The sequence below is a fragment of the Lepisma saccharinum genome, chromosome 15 (assembly GCF_977018435.1).
Source record: "Lepisma saccharinum chromosome 15, izLepSacc3.1, whole genome shotgun sequence".
NCBI classification, from domain to species: Eukaryota; Metazoa; Arthropoda; class Insecta; order Zygentoma; family Lepismatidae; genus Lepisma; species Lepisma saccharinum.
Genome location: NC_139243.1, coordinates 50409394 through 50429645, shown reverse-complemented (window position 1 = coordinate 50429645; position 20252 = coordinate 50409394).

Genomic DNA, 20252 nt, shown 5'->3' with positions numbered 1-20252 from the left:
TTCCCTTGTAACCGCCTCTCTATCTGTGATAGTATTCATCCCAGTTAAGTGTAACGTTCACTTTCTCACGTTTTGTGAGGCTCCTGTCTCGGAAATGAAGCCTCACTCGTAAAAATGGAACTCACACTTTTTGCTTGTTTTCGTGTGAGAAATCACCTCCCAAGCATTGTAAACGACCTTTAGAAACATCCTGTATATACATATATACAATAATATATATATATATATATGTGTGTGTGTGTGTGTGTGTGTGTGTGTGTGTATTTTATACAAAACATACTTCGATTATTTTGGCAGAAAATATTTCAGCTCTGCTAGTAACTTCTTCTTTCAGTTCAAGATCTTTGAAAATGCTTGATTTTAATTTCCTTTAAAATATCAGCCCCTATATCTCTCATGGGGGAACAAAAAAAATTAATATTTCCAGCTTAAGGTGTACTCTGAGAAGTACCTCTAAATAAATCGAGATTGATATTCATTGATAACAAAATTACAACAAGGGGAAAATCATCCTTCATCCAAAACACTCCTTCAAATATATGCTATTAGTTACAAAGAAATATTAACTTTTTAATAAACTATCATGTAATTATAATTATTGTATTTATTAACAGAGTTACAATGCCATTCACATTATGTAATTGGCCTCTTCGAAGGCGCAGTGGTAGTGTTATCACCTTGTAATCAAGGGGTTCTGGGTTCAATTTCCAGTGGAGGCCCATAGTGGTTTGGATCCAACTTTAAACTGTAGGTCCAGTTCCGATTAGCCTTACTGTGCATAAAGTGGACTTAAAACACCAAATCAATCCAAACATTATGTAATTAATAAATATAAAACTTTTGTTGCATGATAGTTCATTAAAGCAATTAGTTATTTGTAACCAATAATGTAAATTTACCTGTTTTGCTCAAATTCCTCATTATTCATGGACTATCAACCTCAAATTTTTTTAGAGGTACTCAGAGTACACTTTACGCTTTTTTAGTCCCCCATCAATGATATAGCACTTTCAAAGAGCTTGAACTAAAAGAAGAATTTATTAGCAGAGCTGAAATATTTTCTGCCAAAAACTTTCGATGTATGTTTTGTGTAATATATATATATATATATATATATATATATATATATATATGTATGTATGTATGTATGTGTGTGTGTGTGTGTGTGTGTGTGTGTGTGTAGCTCTGATATTATATTACTTCCGTACTAAAAAAATCCTAAACTATGATTCTTGTTCAAAATCGAACATCAATTTTGACCTTAAATTTCAGCCATTTTAGATGTAAAAAGGCACAGAACATAAAATAATGCTTGAAAAGTACTGAAAACAATGTTGTTTACCCCAGCTTTCTATCATATTTCTTTGCTGAGCTATCATAATTATTGCAATTGTCTGCAATGGCACACAACTACACACCATATGTGTAATGAGTTGTGGTTTTCTGAAGCAAAAAGTGCTATGTCTTGAATATGTTGACAGTCATTTGAATTCTTCTAACTTTTATTACTTACTGAAAAAAAATTCTCCAGTCGTTTTAAGTGCAAAATTATTGAAATGCATATATAATAACAAACCAAGGAACGCAATTGGACATTGCTGCAATAGATTGATTTATCAAACCAAAATTTCATACAAAGGCATTAATGGCTAATTAGTTGACATGAGTACATATTCAGGAACAACTTTTCAATCATAAAAATACTCACTGTAACATATAGCAACTGTGCATATAAATCTTACAATTTCATTATGTTATTTTACTTCTTTATTATTATTATATTATCTATTATTATATTATTTTATAATTCATGTTCAATAATTTATAAGTAAACTTTTTCCATTATATATACATATGCATGCATATATATATATATATATATATATATATATAAAAGTATGTATATATAATAAGTATGTATGTATGTATAATTGTTCTTATTTGTATTGATTTGTAATCCTTTTCTTGTTTTTTTCCCCAGTGTATACCGTTTATTCCATTGTATCCCAGACAAGGGTATGTTGTAAGAATGGCCCTAGAAGCCAAAACAGACCTGCTCTAATAAAGACGATTTTATTATTATTATTATTATAATTATTATTATTATAAGAATGCAACCAATGCATATGGGCATTTTAGAATTTTTAAGACAAATAAATTATAATCATTACATTTAAAAAAATATTAAAGTCAGTTAATAACAATTCAGTTTCAATAGTAAGTTTGCCAATTTACTTAACATGAAAAATGGGTATAATATTCACCTTTCCTTAGGTATACAGGAGCCATTGCACTTAAGAAGACCAGAGAAGAAAGGGTTCAACAACAATACAGGGTTGAGGTTAATTCCACACAACTTAACCTAACAGAAGATACCATCAACAAAAGAGATCACAGGTACAAAAGGATTTAGAAGCATCCCATTCGAGGTAAGTAATAAACTTTATCACTTTATACACTCTTGCTTCCTACCTCCCCAATTACAACATTGATTCTCTACTTCTATCTCCCTTTTTACCTTAACCTTTATTTCATTCTGTCCCTTATCACCTAACATTCATATTTCCCTCTATTCTCCTAGGAGACATTGTAACCTTCTCCATACTCCCTATCTCACTCTCTCCAGTCTCCTGGAGGCCTGCCTTATTTCCCTCTTCTCCAATATATCTCTCTCCATTCTCTGTGGAGGTCAAGCATCCCCTTATCACCCTCCCCACTAGTCATTCCTCTCTCAATATTCCTTTTAGTTCCTGCATCCATCAATCTCCCTCCCTCCTCCCTATCTTTCTTCACTCTCCTTCAAAACATTCTATCCTCCTAACCTCTCAGTGTGTTATTTTAAACTCCCTCTCTATTCTCTTTAGAGGCCCGTATTCCTCCTATCTCTCTTCCCACTTCAGATCTCTCTCTTTTTTTCTATTCGAATACTTGCATGAATACTTGAATTCAAATACTGTCTCCCTCCCAACTACTTAACTACCTTTCCATTCTATTTTGAGGCCTCATATCCTCCTATCTCTCTTTCAATATTTATTTCTCTCTCACCACCATTCTCCTTTGAGGCCTGACTTCCTCTTATATCTATCTTCTTACTTCATATATATATCTCTCTCTATTTTTATTTGAGTCCCTGCATCCATCTGCCTCCCTCCCTACTCCTTACCTGTCTCATCAACTCATCTCCTTTAACACGTCACTTCCTCCTTTCTTTCTTCCTACTTCATATCTCTCACTCTATTTTAATTTGAGTCGCTGTATCCTTCTGCCTCTCTCCCTATGCCTTACCTATCTGTCTCCATTCTCTATCGAGGTCTCACATCCTCCTATTTCTCTCTCAATATTCCTTATTTCTTTCCTCATTCTCTGAGGAGGCTTAGCTTCCTTCTGTTACTTACCCTAATCTTCATATCATAATCCATTATCCTTGGAGGCTTGATTCCTTTTCTTCTTTCCTTTCTCTTTCTTTATTCTCATTAAGATCCTTCATCCTCTTATCTTCAGTTGTACTCCATATCCCACTACCCATTCTCCTTGGAGGCCTGGCTTCTTATCTTCCTCCATACCCATTGTCAGTTCAACAATTTTCCTTGGGAGCTCATTTTGCTGCTATCGTTAACTTACACAATTTTCCTTCCATTCTCCTTGAAAACTTTATCCTAACTCTATTTCTTATCCTTATATCTCCTCCTATTCTTCTTTTGGGTCTTGTATAGTCCTTTATCCCTTACTAGTTCTTATCCCTCCACACACTCTTCTTGGAGCCATTTATCCTTTAATTTCTCTCCACACTTCCTATCTCTCCTTCTCTCTTTCTCCCTCCCTCTCTCTCTCCATTCCATTCTCCTTTGAGGCATGGCTCACTATTACATCTCTTCCTACTTCTAATTTCTCTCTCTCTCTCTCTATTCTCTTTTCAGGCATTACATCTTCCTTTCTCTCTCTCCATTTTACTTAGAGATCTGGTTTATTTCTTCTTCTAACATAATTATCTCTTGCTGCATTCTCCTTGGAGGTTTGGTTTATTCCTATCTCTCTGCCTACTTCAAATCCCTCCTCCAATCTTCTTTGATGCCTTGCATCCTCTTATTGCCGTCCCGACTCCGTATCTTAACTTTCATACTCCTTGGAGGCATGGGTTAGTTATGACTTCTTCCTTATTATCTACCTCATCCTCCATTCTCCCTGAAGATCTAGCTAACTACTATCTCCCTCTGAACTCATCATTCCTCCATTGTCCTTGAAGGCATTTCATCCTTCTATCTTGCTCCATATTCATCCATCTCTCCATTCTCCATGGAGGCCTGGCTTTCTTCTGTCTCCTACACTAATCAAAGCTTCACATTCTTTGGTTATCCTCAATGTTCCTCACTTGTACTCTCCATTCTATATTGAGGCCTGTATCCATCCTAATCTATAACTCTTTTTTCCCCTTACACACGTGGCATCCTCCAATCTCTTTATTTCTAATCTCTCCTAACATTTCTTTTCACGCTTTGCACTCTATAATTTTCCTTCAACCTCCTGATCACTGTTTTCATTGTCCTTGGATATCTGTCTTCCTCTTGTCTTCTACCCTAATGCACCTATATCTCATAATTCATTACACACCAGCAGGCTGCATTGTCTACACAGTCCCGTAGTTCCTCCAGATGTGTACTGAATTATGAGATATTATATTCCAAACATAATATCTTTTAATTAATTTTTCTTATATATATATATATATATATATATCTGGCTTTAAAATATCACCCTCCCTACTTTTAATCCAACTTCAATTTCCTTTGGCAACATGCATCCTCCTAGTTCTATCCATACTCTATATCTCCCTCTTCATTCTCCTAGGAGGCCTCACATACTACCATTTTCCTTTATACTCCTGATCTCTCTCTTCATTTTTCTTGGAGACCTGCTTCCTTCTGTCCCCCTATTGCATCTTTATCTCTTCCTCCATCCATGGAGGCCTGGTTTCATCATATCCCTTTACCTTGTTTTCTTCCCTCCTCAAATCTCCTTTGAAGCCTTGCATCCTCCTTTCTCGATACTCCCTATCTCTCTCTGTCTTTACTTTACTTGAAGATCTGCCTTCTTTCTGTTTCCTGTCGTAGTATTTATCTCCTCCTCTATTCTCTTTGGGAGCCTACCTTCCTGCTATCTTTCCTTCTTTTCAACCTTCTAGCACAGTAAACAAAAGATTTTTGTAGGAAATAATTAGCAGAAAGCTGAATTTTGGTGTATTGTTAGACCATCATAAAAGATTATTCAACCAAAAGTCCCCACCCTTCCTCCCTGCACCTCCCCTCGACACTTCCTGAACTTTCAATATGCAGTGTTACATGAAAACATGCTTTTCTCTGAAACCAGAGCAGGTAATGGAACGTTCTTCTTTAATTTCAGATTCCACAGTACCTCTAGAAATTTGATCCTCTTCAGGATTTTAATATTCTCAACGGTTTTTGAATAAATTTAAGAAAAACCGGAAAAAACTGTGAATTTGTATTGACACCAATAATGACAAGCTTCCTACAAAAATTAGTCATGTAGCGAGTATTGTTTGAAGGTGAGTGCACTTTCATTCACAATTCACCCTTACTGCCTCCCGCAAAAATGTAGGTACTTAGATGTACACATTTTGATGGGTTTTGTTTGTATGTGATATATTGAAACAATATTTTTAATATTTATAAGATACATTTCAAAGTACCCCATGTGCTGTAAAAAAATTGCCTATACTATTTAATTTTCTCATTTTTGAAATATTAAAATGACTCTGCTAATTGTTTATATGCAGTCTCCAAGAAAAATAGCAGAAGTGATAAAATATATGGAGAAAGATATAAAGAAGCCAGGTCTCAGAGAATGGATAGAGGGGTAAGAAGTACGAATGAAGATAGGGGATGAAATGTGTGGATGTGTGTTTGTGTGCCTCTGTGTATGAGAGAGAGACAGAGAGAGGAATATCTGTTATAAACATGTGTGTTCATTAGATTTTTGACATTCATATATCTAGTAGAGAAATGAGCTTTTAATATCCAAAATGTGTGAAAATTGTCAGAATGTTCGGATTAAGCCCAATTCTTGTCCAGAATATAATTTTCTTATTCACACACAGATATAAACATCCAGAAAATATCCTGTTCAAGTTAACCATGTTGCTTGATTGGCTTTATTTTACTTAGCTTCGTGTGCCACTTTTGGCTAATTTGCAAAGATGGTGATGAGTGATGATATGATGAAATTGATGAATGGACACTAGCAAACATCCATGCCCAGGTCAGTATTCGAACCTGTGACCCCTGGCATCATAGTGGAATGTGCTAACCACTCCGCAACAGAAGCCGACTTTAACCAAGTTTCACTGATGTCATAAACCTATCCAAAAGTGAGTCCACAACATTCGATAGAATGTGCAAAACATATCCTAAAATAATAATCCATGAAATATATTTTCTAGATATCATGTAGATGTCCGTAGACAGACACCAAATGAATGTATACTGGACATTCTTAAGTATCTTCTGGATGCGCAGAACTTTAGCATAAATATCCAAAGACATCCAATAGATGTCCTCTGAACATTTGTTTGCTGTATGAGTATCTCCCAATTCCTTAGTTCTTCCTTCATTTTGCTTGAAGACCTGGCTTTATTCTGTCTCCTATCTTAATTTTATCTTCTCCGCCATTCTCCTCTGAGATCCCACTTCCTTCTATCTCCTTTCCTACTTCTTACCCCTCTTTGAACCTGCTTTGATGCCTGGTCTCCTGTTTGCTTGCCTATTCATTTCTTCTCCCATCGCCTCTATCCTGCTTTTATAAAAGATAGAATGGTTTTGGGATCACACAGGTCTTCTAAAGTAAGGGTGGGCTAAACTAGGATGCAAGCCGTCGAGTGAATTGTTAGGATAAATGATTCAAAAAGTAAATGGGCAGGAGAATATGTAGTTTCAGAATGAAAACTGCTGGAAATGAAGGGAGAAAATTCGTTTAGAAAAAAGCTCAAGGAAGTATTGAAGAAGATATAAGTGGAAAGAATTTGATGGGAAGATTTAACTCCTTGAAGAAGAAGTAGGATTTTTTGAGGACACCGATCCATGATTGAAGGAGATTGAAAAGAGAGATTAGAAGTATGAAGAAAACAAGGCTGTCGATGAGAATTGAGGGAAAGATAAAGAGTAGGGAGTAATATAGTAGGATGCAAAACCGCAATGGAGAATTAAGAAGAGTTGTGAAGTAGGGAAGAAGATTGTGGGATGCAAGGCCCCTGAAGAGAATGTAGGGATAGATAAGTTGATAAAGGGTAGTCACATCTCTGAGGAGGCTGGAGAAGAGATAAGAAGTACTGAAAGGAACAAGATGATGCAATGAAGAGAGAGAGAGATATATATATATAAGAAGTGTAGAGGGAAATAGAAGGGTGCAATGTCTCCAAGAAGAGTGGGGTGAGAATAGGAGTAGAGAGGAGAAAGGACAAAGCCAGATCTAAAGGAAAATGACAGGAGATAATGTATATGGATTACATTATGAGGAAGCTCAGACTCCAAGAAAAATAGCAGAAATGATAAAATATATGGAGAAAGATATAAAGAAGCCAGGTCTCAGAGGAGAATGGATAGCAGGGTAAGAAGTACGAATGAAGATAGGGGATGAAATACCTTAATGAGAATATAGAGAGAGACTAAGGCTAAGAAAAGAGAAGGAAGCCAACCTCCAAGGAGAATGGAATATGATTAAGAAATTAAAGTAGGTAACAGAAGTAAGTTGGTCCTACAAGGAAAATGAAGAAAGAGATAAGGAATATTAAGAGAGAGATAGGAGGTGTGAGACCTCAAAGGAGAATGTAGAGAAAGAGTTAAGGAATAGCGAGGGAGGCAGATGGATGCAGAGACTCTAATAAGAACAGAGGGAGACATACGAAGTAGGATGAGAGATAGGAGGAAGTCATGTCCCCCAGGAAAATGATGAGAAATATATATGAAATATTGAGAGAGAGAAATAGGAGAATGTGAGGCTTTGAAAGAGAATGGAAAGATAGATAAGGAGTGTGGAGGGAGACTTATTGATGCAAGAATTTGAATAGAAGTAGAGGGTGTGATATGAAATAGGAAGAGAGATAGGAGGAGATCAGGCCTCCATTGAGAATGATGAGAGAGGGTAAGATATATGAAACAAAATTGCAGAGTACAAGGTCTCAAAGGAGAATAGAGGAAAGCATTTGAAATGGGAAGGGAGATAGGAGGAAGCCATACCTCAAGGAGAATGGAGAGTGAGTAATAAGAAATACATTAGTATATAAAAGAATGCAATGTCTCGAAAAAGAGTGGAGGGGAGATGAGAACTAGGGAGGTATATTAATGGATGCAGGAAATCAAAGGAAAATAGAGTGAGGGATAATTGGGATTATGAATAGAGAGAGGAGAAAGCCAAGCTTTGAGGGAAAATGGAGAGAAAGATGAGGTATAGGTATTAGGATGTCAGGAAACTGAGCCTCCAACGAGTATAGCAGAAGTGATAAGGGGTATGGAGGAATATAGGAAGAAGCCATGTCTCCAAGGAGAATGGATAGAGAGATATGAAGTACTGAGAAAAATAGGGGATTGGAGATCTTAATGAGAATAAACAAAGGCATGAAGACAAAATAATGAAAAGTAGGAAATCAAACTCCAAGAGAATGGATTATGATAAAGAGATTAGTGTTGGTAACAGAAGGAAGTCAGGCCTCCAAGGAGAATGGAGAGAGAGAGATATAAGGTATATTGAGAGAGAGATAAGAGGATGTGAGATCTCGAAAAAGACTGAAGAGGGAGAAAAGTACGGAGTAGGGAGGGAGGCAGATTGATGCAAGGACTGAAATGAAAGCAAAGGGAGATATATATGAAGTAGTAAGAAAGTCAGGCCTTCAAGGAGAATGACGAGGGAGGGCAAGGAGTTTGGAAAGAGATTGCAGGATGGAGAATAGAGGGATGCATTATAAGTGGGAGGGGAGATATAAGGATGCCAGGCCTCCAAGAAGAATAGAGAGGGAGTTATAAATAGTACATTGGGAGGTAGAGAATGCAATGTCTGGAATTGATTGATTGATTGATTTAGTTTATTTTATTTCCCGTTTTTGTTCCTCTTGGCTAATTTGCAAAGATGGATATGAGTGATGAAATGATGAAATTTATGAGTGGACATTCATAAAAAAACAAGTCCGAGTGGGATTCGAACCTGGGACCCACGGCATAGCTGCGCGATGTGCTAACCACTCGACCACAGGGTCCAGCTGCTATGTCTTGAAAAAATGTGCAGGGGAGATAAGGGGTAGGGAGGGAGATTGATGGATGTAGGAACTCAAATGATAAGAGAGAGACATATTGCAAGTGTGAATGGAGATAAGAGGATGCCTTACCTCGAAATAGAATGGAGAAAGAGATAAAGGAGAAGAGAGAAATAAGGTAGGCCTCCAGGAGACTGATAAGGGTAGGATAGGGAGTATGGAGGGAGATGGGAGGTTGCAATGCCTCCAAGGAGAATAGAGTGAAATATGGATGTTATGTGATAAGAGAAGAAATGGATTAAAGGGTAAGGTAAAAAGAGAGATAGAATGTTAGAATTGGGGAGGGAGGAAGCAAGAGTGTATAAAGTGATTTAGTTTATTACTTACCTCCCATGGTTTGCTCTTCCATCTTTTCATACCTGTGGTCTTTCTATTGTTGATGGTGTCTTCTGTCAGTTATTTTATGCTCTTCATGTTGTATGGAATTAACCTTTCAGTAATATTGTAGGTGTACCTTTATATCTGGTTCTTTCCTTCTAACTCTTTGCAAAGTAAGTGGATCCTGTGAAGCAGAAGATAGGCAAAACAATGTTATTTATGTTGTAATAAAAAGCAGAGGTAGTATAAAAAGCACTAAATTATGTTGTAACATCTTGTCATATCTGAAGAGAATTTTGAAAATAATTACACCGTTTTCACATTGTTTTCCATGGATCCATGCTATAATTATTTTTGGTAATAATTACTTCTTAGTTATGAAGTTTCAGACATATTACACAGGGCCACAAATTAAATTCAATTTAATGTTTTTTTTTGTTTAATAGGTGAACTTTATTATTTGTGTCATGCTGATCCCGAATATGAAATTCGTTTATCTCTATCACGCAAGGTTTTCTTATAATCAAATTTCAAAATTTGGGCTGTTTTATTATAATTTTTCCTTTCTTCAATCAGAATAAGTAGCTTATCACACTAAACGCATCAACATGTTTATTTTAAAATGAATATAGACAGACACAAAGGACCCATATAATATACACAAAACGACATATAGCAGTATATAATATACACACAAGAAAATCATTACACAATACATATTTTTCAGTTCTGTTTAGCACGCTTTCTTCTGTAAGCTTTCCTAACTTTCTTGTGATTTTCTTCTGGCGTTTCTCTGTATAATGCCCAACAGTAGTCAGCCATCATGATAACACTCCAATGTCCTTGATACCTTTTCTCCATATCCCTCATGTCCTGATGGAACCATTCGCCTTGTTCCTCACTTAATTCACCCAGATTTTGTGGAAAGTTATCAAGGTATGAATGCAAAAAATGTAATTTGAGATTCATGTTACAACCCAGCTCTTGAAATTTAAGTAACATATTCTCAACAACTTCTCTGTAATCAGGATTTTTGTGGTTCCCCAAGAAGTTCAACACTACACTTTTAAATGCTATCCAATCATCTCTTTCAGCTACAGTTATTGTTTCCTTGAAGTCTTTATCATTCATCAATTTCCTAATGTCTGGTCCAACAAAAACACCTTCTTTCATTTTGCCGTACGACAGGGATGGAAATTTGTTGCATATGAACTGGAAACATTGTCCTTCCTTGTTAAGTGCCTTCACAAATTGTTTAATTAGCCCTAATTTGATATGAAGAGGGGAAGTACAACTTTCTCAGGACTGTGTTGTTGTAACATGTTCTTTGAACCCGGGTTCAACGTTTTCCGTATTGGCCATTCTTTTCTTTCCCAGTGGTAATTTCGTGCCCTACTATCCCACTCCCAGATGTAACATGGCATTTTCGTATATCCACATTGTAGTCCAAGTAAAGTGCTCAAAACTTTAAGATTACCACACACCAACCAACCTCATATTTAATTTTATTAAGAACAAGTTACATATTGCTGTAGGTTCCTTTTAGTGACACAGAATAAGCAATAGGAACTGAAGGGAACTCATTTCCATTATGTAACAGAACAAATTTTAAACTTGTTTTATTTGAGTCAATGAATAGCCTCCAATCAGTTGAAAGACAAGGAAAATTTAACTTAGTCAGCAAACCAGACACATCACAACATAACACAAGAAAATCTTGTTTCGAGAAATAAGGCACAAACTCTTTTTCTCGGTGTCTGTACCAGGAAAATGTTGTTCCACAACCCAGCAAGATCTTTTCGTTAAGCCTAGAACCAAGAAGCTCTGCTGATTCTTTAGATAAATTTAGGTCTCTAACTAAATCATTGAGTTCGCTTTGAGTGAACGGTATAAGGTCACGAGATCCATGAAGGGGGTCATAAATGTCATCTTCCATTTCACTTCCTTCTACTGAATCACTTAGTGAACCAGGATCACTTACACACTCAAGACTTCATGGAGGTGTCTGTACAGGCAAGTCTGGACCATGCAACACAGGTCTCATTGCAGAGGGAATATTGGGATACACTATCCTCTTCTTGTTTCTAATATTTCGACCTACATTTCACAGGAACAGAAGTAACAATCATTGCTGTGATCCTGAGGCTCCCTCCACACCATGGGTATTGCAAATGGCATAGATGGCCCCTTTCCCGTGCTCCAGTTTTGTAAAGATTTCACACATGATCTACATACCTTGTGTGGGGCCCACGATTTATCTTGATCTCATAGTTTCATTTTAAAGTATGCGTAATATGTTCTTCTTACAAAATCTGTAATTTCCTGTCTCTGTACCCGGGGAACAAATTCACCGCAGATGTAGCAAAACACATCTGGGCTATTCAGACTACCACGAGATGCCATGGCCACACCACAATAATGCACCACACAGAACAACCAAATGTTAATGTCGGAGATCAACGTATCTTACATACCACCATGGAAGCAAATTAGGACTTTTGACAGTTACATATAAAATTAATTTCAAATGATATATCAATGTTTTACATAGTATTATTTTCAGCATTTAGGCAAGAAACATATTAATTAATTAATATAAAACAAAACTTCTCTGTATTTAAAGCTTATTCATCTTTATTACTTGTTGAATAATTTTGAAACATACCAGTGACATCTAGCGACAATCACTTCAATTGCACTGAAACGTGCATACCACAACCCACATATATAAATCATGAATTGTAAAAAAAAATTGGATGATGTGAGAAAACCAATGCCAGTGAGCATCAGCAAGTTCAAATACATCTAAAACACCCAAAATTATAAAAACAACAGAACCCATGCGGCCCTGTGTTATCAATATTTTAAAATCTACATTGCATAAACTGATGTAATTTCTTGAATATTTGCTTTTCATTTGAGTCGAGGCATCCCTAATGCTTTAAAGGCATAAGTGGTTTGTTAAGAAAGAAGGAAGCTTGTCACGTACATAAATTATTATTTCGGAAAATCATATTAAAAAATGGTAACCAAAAATGTATTATTTAGATTGTTAAATTGTTATTTTTTCTCTGTGAAAAGTCAGGCACAACATATAATAATTGCATTGGTTCTTTCAATTGTGAATCAGTTAAACATTTAAGCTTGCTGTCTTAGTGATTTCCATTAGATAATGTTGGAAATGAAATATATTAACTTAAGGAGTGAAACATTGCTCAAATTTTAACTATGTTTCTCCAGTGTAAAGTTGGGATGAGAATTCTATTATGTATGTTTCCGTGAATTTAATTAAATACAGTATGAGTCAAAGCCATTGTAAACTAATAAGACCTTAATTGAAGTCATAGGTCTCTAATGGAATCATTTCAGAACAAGGGAAACCAATTAAGTTTCTATCCAATTTATCGCTTCTGCACATCCTCCATAAACACTAAAGATTACATTCTGGCACTTGTCACTTGGAAAAGAATCTTCAGAAATAAATGGAACATTTCATATCAAAGTCACACGACAAGCTTCACATGATGTTTGCATACCACTTGGACTAGTTAATTTATTGATTTAAACATCACTTCTTTACAAATTTACAAATTTACCTTACAGAATGTTCACACCACATTTAGAAAATTTATCAAAGATCTGTTCCAATTATGATGACAATGAATTTAGCACCACTACAAAATAATGTGTATGTGTGTGTGTATGTGTGTGTCTGTGGGTAGGTGGGTGTGTATGTTTACATCTATCTATACATATACAGGGTGTTTCTAAAGGTCGTTTACAACGCTTGGGAGGTGATTCCTCACACGATAACAAGCAAAAAGTGTGAGTTCCATTTTTACGACTGAGGCTTCGTTTCCGAGATAGGAGCCTCGCAAAAGGTGACAAAGTGAACGTCACACCTAACTGGGACGAATACTATCACAGATAGAGAGGCGGTTCCAAGGGAATCATAAAGGAATCGTATGTGCTCAGTCCGGAAGTCATTATGAAAAGTTCACTGAACGCATGCGCAATGGAGTCCTCAAAGGAATTGGGGATTTCCAGCAAGAACAATGCATGGAAAGGGTATGTAACGCAGCAAAAAGGACCGTGACAATGAGAAATGCGTTAAAGACAACACATTCCGACCTCAAACATCAAAACATGAGCACGGAACACAAAATCCGAAAAGTTGAGCATGGTTGCATACCCCAGTTACACGCGAGGAATGAACGAATCTTGTCATGTGCCATACGAGAGACACATTACTCCACCAGGAGGAGGGAAAGAAAAACACAACATGAGATGATTGCGACAACGTGTATTTTTACACGCGACAACTACGTAATATCCCCCCTCCACACACACACAACAAACAACAAATGCTACAATGTCTTACGCACAGACAGTGCGTGTCACTGTACACCAACTGAAGATGTCAGCAGTTCGCTCTAGGTTGTCATACGCATTGGAGAGTACTAGTATGTTGTATTGAAAGAAGTTGACGTGGTAGAGTGGGCAAGTTAAGTATCGCAACATTTGTGCAATTTGTGCAGTGTGCCAGTGTTAAACAAAAACGATACTTTGCAGTTCCAGCTCCATATTACACAGATGGCTGCGTATACGACCCAGCAGCTAGCAGACATGCATCTCATGTATGGGGAGGCACGTGGTAATAGCCGTGAGGCAAGGCGTATTTATGGAGAACGCTTTCCACATAGACGTTTACCGTCTCACGCCTTCTTTCAGGTAGTGGGCTGTCGACTGCGTGAAACAGGGTAAGTGTTACCACCGCGGCAAGAAGTTGGAAGACCCCGAAGTGTACGCACACATCAGTTTGCAGAAGATGTGTTAACAGCGGTCGCAGAACATCCTGGCACTCGCTCGGGCACGAAACACGTCTCATGTGAATGTTTGGCGAGTGTTGTCAGAGGAAGGAATGCACCCTTTTAAACTGCAGAAAGTACAAGAACTGTTACTGTTACTTCCGCCCTCGTATGGAGTTTTGCCAATGGTTGTTGCATCAGCTGGACACAAACCCTCACTTCGGGGCAAAGGTATTGTGGACAGATGAAGCCATTTGCACCAGGATGGATGTCTTCAATAGTAGAAACAGTCATGTCTGGGACTTTGACAACCGACATCACCAGCACAGGTTTTCAGTGAATGTGTGATGTGGGATAGTACGTGATCATTTAATTGGACCATACATTCTCCCTGTTCGCCTGAATTTTCGCACGTATCATGCATTTCTTAGTGAGGTTCTGCCGGAACTGTTGGAGACCGTGCCTTTGGCACTGCGGCAAAAAATGTGGTACCAACACGATGGGGCACCAGCTCATTTCGATCGTAATGTAGTACATTTCCTGCATGATGTGTTTCGCAATAGGTTCATTGGTGGGAATGAGCCTGTGCCTTGACCACTGAGGTCGCCAGATCTCAACCCTCTCGATTTTTTCTTCTGGGGAGAAATTAAAACCCTTGTATACGACACACCTGTCACATCAGCTGAGGACCTCGTTGCTCTCATCAACGTCAACGCCGCGACGGTAGCAGATACACCTGGCTTGTTTGCTCGTACTCGACAATCCTTGATTCGTCGCTGTCACCTCTGCGTAGAAGTGAACGGCAGACATTTTCAAAACCGGCTGTGATTATCGCCCTCGGCAAATCCCAGTGAGAACACTCTTGGTATTGCTCCCCACACCCTTTGTGTGGTGAAAGTGACATCTTCAGTTGGTCCACGTAGGCGCCCAAAAGTCAACCTCACTTCCATGTAGTGCACCCTGGACTAAAGACTAACGAGGCTCTGGCGACTGGCACTATGGCCAGTATAATTTTGTGTGTGTGTCCTGTTTTTTGTCCTTGTGTGTGCTGGGTGCCCGTTTGCAGCCTCAGCTTTTGACGGAAGCCGGAAAATTTTAAGGTTTTTAGTTACGCAACGTTAGAGTTGTTATTTGTAATGATAAGGGGCTGGCCCCCGTATAATGTGACGGGAGCAAAATAGCCTAAGTGCTGACGCTCCCAAAATTTTAAATTCAAATCAAATTCAAATCAATCTTCAGTTGGTGTACAGTGACACGCACTGTCTGTGCTTAAGACTTTGTAGCATTTGTTGTTTGTTGTGTGTATGTGGAGGGGGGATATTACGTAGTTGTCGCGTGTAAAAATACACGTTGTCGCAATCATCTCATATTGTGTTTTTCTTTCCCTCCTCCTGGTGGAGTAATGTGTCTCTCGTATGGCACATGACAAGATTCGTTCATTCCTCGCGTGTAACTGGGGTATGCAACCATGCTCAACTTTTCGGATTTTGTGTTCCGTGCTCATGTTTTGATGTTTGAGGTCGGGATGTGTTGTCTTTAACGCATTTCTCATTGTCACGGTCCTTTTTGCTGCATTACATACCCTTTCCATGCATTGTTCTTGCTGGAAATCCCCAATTCCTTTGAGGACTCCATTGCGCATGCGTTCAGTGAACTTTTCATAGTGACTTCCGGACTGAGCACATACGATTCCTTTATGATTCCCTTGGAACTGCCTCTCTATCTGTGATAGTATTCGTCCCAGTTAGGTGTGACGTTCACTTTGTCACCTTTTGCGAGGCTCCTATCTCGGAAACGAAACCTCAGTCGTAAAAATGGAACTCACACTTTTTGCTTGTTATCGTGTGAGGAATCACCTCCCAAGCATTGTAAACGACCTTTAGAAACACCCTGTATATATATATATATATATATATATATATATATATATATATATATATATATATATATATATATATATATATATATGTGTGTGTGTGTGTGTGTGTGTGTGTGTGTGTGTGTGTGTGTTAGGATTACGTTCCTCCAACCACCTAACTTCCTGAACAGCTACTACATGTACAAAACTAGAAATCAATTTTAAAACTACCCGTTGATATAAAAATTCAATTAATACTTATTACTATTATATTACGAGAATCATATTAATATTACAAATAAAACACCATCTCTCAATAGCAGTTATATTAATTATGCAAACCATTCTGACTTGCTCGATATTTAGCTACCTTACTAATTGCAGGCTGATATGATCCAGGTCTGTAGAGGCTTATAACATTCCAAATTCCCAATTTCATATCTTTATATCTCTTATGTAGTGCACCTTTACACGAAACCAGTCCCTACGTAGAGACCGAAAAAGTAGAAATATTTCACGTCTGGAATATTTTACCTTGGGAATATCAATAGTCTTTTATTGATAGTTATTTTTACAAGACAGAGTTTTCACTCTACTTCTAGCCCCCATCTATACCTGTTGCCAGTCAGTGGATCTCTCAGAGCAGGGAGGACCACAAACTAGTCATTCAACACCACCTCACCTCTACGATTTGTGAGATGCACACATAGAAAATTTTTCAAAATAGGTCAATTTTGATATTGCCATACATTGTAAGCAAAGTATTTGTCTTCCACCAACAACATGACAATACTAATCTTACAAGCACTATTCACATAAAACATCTTTAGCTATTGGTATTAATCAGAACAAGCCTAAATCTAGTTTCTGAACACAACAAATTTAAAATTCAAATTCTCTCAGTTCATACAAAATGCAATTTCCAATATTATTCAAAGATAAATTAAACAATAAAAGCATTTTGAATTAAAAATAAAAGTTCCCGAATAATTTATTAATTGATTTGATTTATTTTACTTTGTTTCTCTACCCCTTTTGGCTAATCGAAAAGATAGGCGATTAGCCAAATAAGATGATGATATAATGAAATGGATAAAAGGACTATCACAAACATATATATGAGTTATATACACAACATGAATTCTATGGAGAATTATACTGTCCAGTGAGTTCCGAAGCAAGAGCCTTGCTAGTCTGCAAGATAAAGCCAAGAGTTTACTACTTGTAAAGGTGGTTGACATGTGGGTGTCTTTGGAAAGGTCACACCTTATACAACAGTTTTTGATTGAATCAAGTTTAGTGTATCAAGCTATTGGGTAAGATTACTTTTCTACATTTCTTTTTCTAACATCAATTTACATGAAGTGGTATAATTTTGAATTAATTTGTTCCTACACCACTTTTTGAAAAATGTATTTCTTTATGAATAATTTCATCAAAGTGCCTAATGTACCTATTACATACAACAGATAATTTTACTTTTTTGTCATGCACAATTTAAAAACATAGTCTTTTTTTATTTTCTATCTTGGCATGCACAATGTTGGCATGCAGTGAATCTTGCACATAATTTTACAAAATCTCAATATGGTGATGAATACTCATATATATATATATATATATACACAAATGATGAAGGAGACAGTAAACACTTACCACTTATTTCTCTTCATGTGGTAAGTGTTTACTGTGTCCTTCATCATTTGTATTTATCCACCCTTCTGGCACCTTTTCTGATCCTATTCCTGTATATATATATATAAAATTTCTGTGTGATGATAGGTTTCAAATTATCTGATTAAGTCAAATTAGTTATTATATTTCTAATAAAACTTAGTACAAAGTAAATTACTCTTCCTTCACATTATTATCATTAGCCATACTGTACATCATTGTGATGGATATGAAAAGTATTATTTAATGAAAACTGTTGATTTTAGTTGCAACATTATTGTAAGTAAACCTGAAGGAAATAAATTTTTAACTGAATTTAGGCCCATATCCCTTAGATAATTTGGCAGTACTTCAACCATATTTCTTGGTTGCACCTTTACTCCCAGTTTGCTTGACCAAACATCCTTCAGCTACTACTATTTCACATTTCAATATCTGCATTTCAATACCATCTTCGAAAGAAATATTTTTAGCAAAAAATTTCTTGCTTGTTTCACAGGCAATACAACCATTTTGGTAAGTCATAACAACTTCATAAATACTTATTATTTAATATTGTTATTATTTATTAATGATGATGTGACTCACAATTTATCAAGTAACAGCTAATGGTATGTGCAGGAACATTTTGAAAATCTAAACCAAGCAAATCGGAAATGCAAATTCAATAGTTTTTATTAAATGTTTAATATTAGCTAACAATGTCAATTATAAAATAAAACTTCATCCTGGAATTCTATTATATTTAAGCATGTGCACTAGCATTACAATGTTGGGTCTAATGAAACATTTCAATAACATTTTTCTCAATGGTGTAATAATTAATAATTGTACATATATTACACAGTATTGCATATATAAAATTTTTTTTCATGCTTTAATACAAGAGAAAAACAAAAAAATTTGAAACCATCTCACACTTTATAATCCTAAACATTTTTGTACAAATTTCTGTTACAATCAACTTTCTTATATATACCGGCATTGTTCGTATGAGTGCATTACTGATGTCAATTACCCACCAGGCTCTTCACAGTTCCAGTTCAGGCCTGAACTTACTACCCTAGACAACTTTACTGTAGCAGAAAATCAGGTTTTAAGCTTTTGCCAATAATAGATGTTCAGGGCCAAATGTGACCAAAATAAACTACAATTTAAAAAAAATATTCTTAATTTAATTATCGGCTTTAAAAATTTCTACCTTTTGGGTTGTGGAAAAACCATTCATATTTTTATCATTGTTTTGTACCCAGCCAACCTCTGTGGAAGAGTGATTGGCACAGGGTACTACAACACCAGGGGTACCAGGATTGAATCCTGGTTTGGGCATAGGTGTTCTTTGTGAATGTCCCTTCATCAATTTTGTCACATCATCATTCATCCTGATTGTTGCATTTAGCCAAAAGTGGCTGAAAAGTAACACTGAATAAAATAAAATCAAATGAAAATCAAATGCTTACTCCTCAGGAAGTACTGAGTTCAAATGCTAGGTGTGTTTTGACACAACTATTAACTTTGAACATCTGTTTTTAGTATTCCCTACAAGAGTACAAGAGTAGTTCTGAGATGTTTAGATTTACAAGTTTTTCTTCATTTTTTAGGGGAAATGCTCTATGAATTATTCACCCTAGGCTGGTATAAATATGATTCCCCTTCCAAGCAATTTTCTGTTAACTGGATTTTAGATATATTGTATTATTAGTAAGGGACATGTTATTTTCCCTGTATCTGCCTGATCTAAATTATTTTATTTTGACCAAAATACTGTAACAATTTCTATAACACTTATATTTTATTTACATGCAGACAGCTATGTAGAAAGTAGTCTTCACAAAATCAAGAACTTCTATGTTAAGCCATCTAACTCCATTCCAGGCACAGCTCGTGCATAATTTTCTTGGGGGTTCACCAAAATTATGCAAAGTGGACCTATCTTAACCTTTTGAGACACTACACGCTTTGGTTCGTAGAGATAGTACTGGGAAAATTATCAAATTTTGGCCGATAGATTACTGACAGAGTTAATTTGCTTTATGTTCAGATAACAGTGACAGCACCAAGGAGTGTGTGTAGGGGGCGATCATTTTAAGTTAAGATTTTCATATGGTATTGTATTTATGGGTATCTCAGAATTCAGAAAATATTTATTCTCGCCTCAATTTTGCCTCTTCCACTTTTGACAACTCTTTTCTGGTCCCACCACTGTCAAATAGACTACGTATATTATTGGAACTGGATCCCGAACCTACAGTTAAAAATACAAAATCTCTGCCTGCTA